This window comes from Rhinopithecus bieti, unplaced genomic scaffold (genome assembly GCF_001698545.2).
Source record: "Rhinopithecus bieti isolate Rb0 unplaced genomic scaffold, ASM169854v2 scaffold_31548, whole genome shotgun sequence".
NCBI classification, from domain to species: domain Eukaryota; kingdom Metazoa; phylum Chordata; class Mammalia; order Primates; family Cercopithecidae; genus Rhinopithecus; species Rhinopithecus bieti.
Window position 1 is genome coordinate 6,079,411 of NW_016814470.1, and position 3,605 is coordinate 6,083,015.

Here is a 3,605-nt window from a genome sequence, read left to right on the forward strand (position 1 = left end):
AAATATATTTAATATATATTAAATATAAAAAGCATAACCCAGTGAGGAAGATGCTCAGAGATGGGGCCCCTGAGGGGATGGAGAGGGGAATGCCCACTCGAAAAGTTCATGACCTTTTGAGAGCAAATGGCTGGAGAATGGCCAGCACCACTGAGAAGTGGAAGCTGATCTGCTTTGCTCTATAAAATTGCCTCATTTTATACTCTCCCCTGGAACAGGATGGAAGAACTGATGGGGCAGATCTGGCTCTGACCCTCACGATACAATAAGGGGGTGAGGAAGGCAGATCTTAGAGGTTTGGCAGTACACCAAGGAGGACTTTCCTTGCCCTCCAAAGCTCTAGGCCTTTCCCAACTTTTATTAAAACAGAAAGAAGAAGGAACGAGACTTTTCATCTGACATGGAGGGTTTCTGGCTAAGGCTGGTTTATTTCTGGGCCTACATTAGGAGTTGCAACCGACTCTACAGTTGTACAGTGGAAAGTAGACAAGATTTGAAAGGGTCGCAAATTTTATTTCTTTTGTTGTTTTTTTTTTAATCTGGCAAACAGCAAGCATTGATGGGTTGCAAATTTTAATGCCTTTAGGTCCTGGGTAGATAAAAATAAGTTACATCAATCATTTTCTAAGTAACTGGGGAGTGCTGGGGGCTATTTCTGGACAGAGAATAAATGACCCACCGATAGGTATTCCAATGTCAAACAATTTAAAAATATTAAGAAGCAAACAAATGAGTCTGAGGGCTGAATTTAACCTACAGGTACTGCTTTGAAACCTCTAATAAAGTAACAAGTCTGACGAGGAGCAAGCCTAAGGTCTCTCATTCTCAGGTTCCTCATTTATGAAACCAGGAAAGACAAGCTTCCTCATGGAATTGCTATTAGAGTAACAGTGAGAGAATCTGTGGAAAAGCACTTTGATCTGTCCAACCTGTATAATGTCACGGCCTAAGGCCTTTTGTTTCTATTGTTTTATTTGTGCATATTATATTGTTTATAGGATTAAAAATGGCTGTATAGTTGTCACTGGTGGCAAACAACAAAATAAGTCCCCAAACATCCTATGACACATCTTTACAAGCCAGTGGCTAGAACCATACCTGAGACAGGGAGATGCAGGTGGTGGACTGAGTGCAGCTCAGAGACAGGATTTCATCCTTACAGCCAAGTGCCCTTCTGGAGAGGCCAGAGGTCTAGAGAAAAGGTCAGAGAGGTGATTTCAGAGGACTTCAGTGTGGCCAAGCAGGAAACCACACAGTCCCAGTACGATTCACAAAGCCCCTCAAAGTAAGAGAAACAGCCCACTAAGTAAAACTCCCATGTCAAATCTGACTTTATAAAGGAATGATGATTGAGGCACAGCAAGATAACTTTTTTTTTCCTGTAAGCTGACAAAGAGTAAGAAATTTAAATAACACCCAATGCCAACAAAGATACTGGTGAGGATGTGTAAATCAGGTATAGCAGCTCAAGTGACCTTGTTAAACTGTAAATCAGATAATGTCCCTCCTATATGCCAGACTTTCCAGTGGCTTCCCACCTCAATTGGAGAAAAAGCCTCATATTAGTCTACCAGGCCCTTTCTAGCTTTGCTTGTAGTGGCAAAAACTGAAATCTAAATGTCAATAGGAAACTGATTACATAAATGATAATGGCACATCTTTACAACAGTCAATTATATATAGCAGTTAAAAGGAATGAATGTGATGCCCAAGATATATTAATAAATCAATAACAATAAAAGTAGATGCAGAACAGTATATATAATATTGTTGCTTTTAGGTAGAAAGTATTATATATGTTATATTATATAGTTTATATAATATGTATATACATACACATATGTACATACATATGTAGAGACAATTTTGCAAAGCATATGTAAAAATGACTATACTTCTGGCCGGGCGCGGTGGCTCAAGCCTGTAATCCCAGCACTTTGGGAGGCCGAGACGGGCGGATCACGAGGTCAGGAGATCAAGACCATCCTGGCTAACACGGTGAAACCCCGTCTCTACTAAAAAATACAAAAAACTAGCCAGGCGAGGTGGCGGGCGCCTGTAGTCCCAGCTACTCGGGAGGCTGAGGCAGGAGAATGGCGTAAACCCAGGAGACGGAGCTTGCAGTGAGCCGAGATCCGGCCACTGCACTCCAGCCTGGGCCACAGAGCGAGACTCCGTCTCAAAAAAAAAAAAAAAAAAAAAAAAAATAAACTTTTTTCCCCAAAAAATAAAAAAAAAAAAAAAAAAAAAATGACTATACTTCTGTCACCAATAGATATAGAATGAACAAAAACAAACAACAACTCTGATATTTCACTTTTCCAACCCAGTGGCTAGAATCATACTTGAGGCACGGATATATGTATGGTTGCTTCTAAGAAAGCAAATGCTTATTTTTCACTTCATCTATTTTGAAACTTTGAATTTTGCCTGATGCAGTGGTGCACTCCTGTAATCCCAGCACTTTAGGAGGCTGAGAAGGGAGGATTGCTTGAGAACAGGAATTCAAGATCATCCTGGGCAACATAACAAGACCATGTCTCTAGTAAAAGAAGTATTTATGGCAAACCCACAGCCAATATCATACTGCATGGGCAAAAACTGGAAGCATTCCCTTTGAAAACCGGCACAAGACAAGGATGCCCTCTCTCACCACTCCTATTCAACATAGTGTTGGAAGTTCTGGCCAGGGCAATCAGGCAAGACAAAGAAATAAAGGTATTCAATTTAGGAACTAAGGAAGTCAAATTGTCCCTGTTTGCAGATGACATGATTGTATATTTAAAAAACCCCATCATCTCAGCCCAAAGATAAGCAACTTCAGCAAAGTCTCAGGATACAAAATCAATGTGCAAAAATCACAAGCATTCCTGTTCACCATTAACAGACAAACAGAGCCAAACCATGAGTGAATTCCTGTTCACAATTTCTACAAAGAGAATAAAATACCTAGGAATACAACTTACAAGGGATGTGAAGGACCTCTTCAAGGAGAACTACAAACCTTTGCTCAACAAAATAAAAGAGAACACAAACAAATGGAAGAATATGCTATGCTCATGGATAGGAAGAATCAATATCGTGAAAATGGCCATACTGCCCAAAGTAATTTATAGATTCAATGCCATCCCCATCAAACTACCAATGACTTTCTTCACAGAATTGGAAAAAACTACTTTAAAATTCATATGGAACCAAAAAAGAGCCTGTATTGCCAAGATAATCCTAAGCAAAAAGAACAAAGCTGGAGGCATCATGCTACCTGACTTCAAACTATACTACCAGCCCACAGTAACCAAAACAGCATGGTACTGGTACCAAAACAGATAGATAGACCAATGGAACAGAACAGAGGCCTCAGAAATAGCACCACACATCTACAGCCATCTGATCTTTGACAAACCTGACAAAAACAAGAAATGGGGAAAGGATTCCCTATTTAATAAATAGTGCTTGGAAAATTGGCTAGCCATATGTAGAAAGCTGAAACTGAATCCCTTCCTTACACCTGACACAAAAATTAATTCAAGATAGATTAAAGACTTAAATGTTAGACCTAAAACCATAAAAACCCTAGAAGAAAACCTAGGCAATACCATTCAGGA

The 3,605-nt window shown here is 39.8% G+C and overlaps 1 protein-coding gene across 2 annotated transcripts in view; it reads right to left on the reverse strand.

The window, feature by feature from the left end:
• Window positions 1–3,605, reverse strand: part of SLC24A1 (solute carrier family 24 member 1) — a 48,049-nt gene that overhangs the window by 40,066 nt on the left and 4,378 nt on the right. For both annotated transcript variants that reach the window (XM_017851091.1, XM_017851088.1), the window contains exon 2: window positions 1,099–1,191. The gene's annotated coding sequence lies outside the window, so the exon portion shown is untranslated. The remainder of the gene's footprint in view (window positions 1–1,098; window positions 1,192–3,605) is intronic.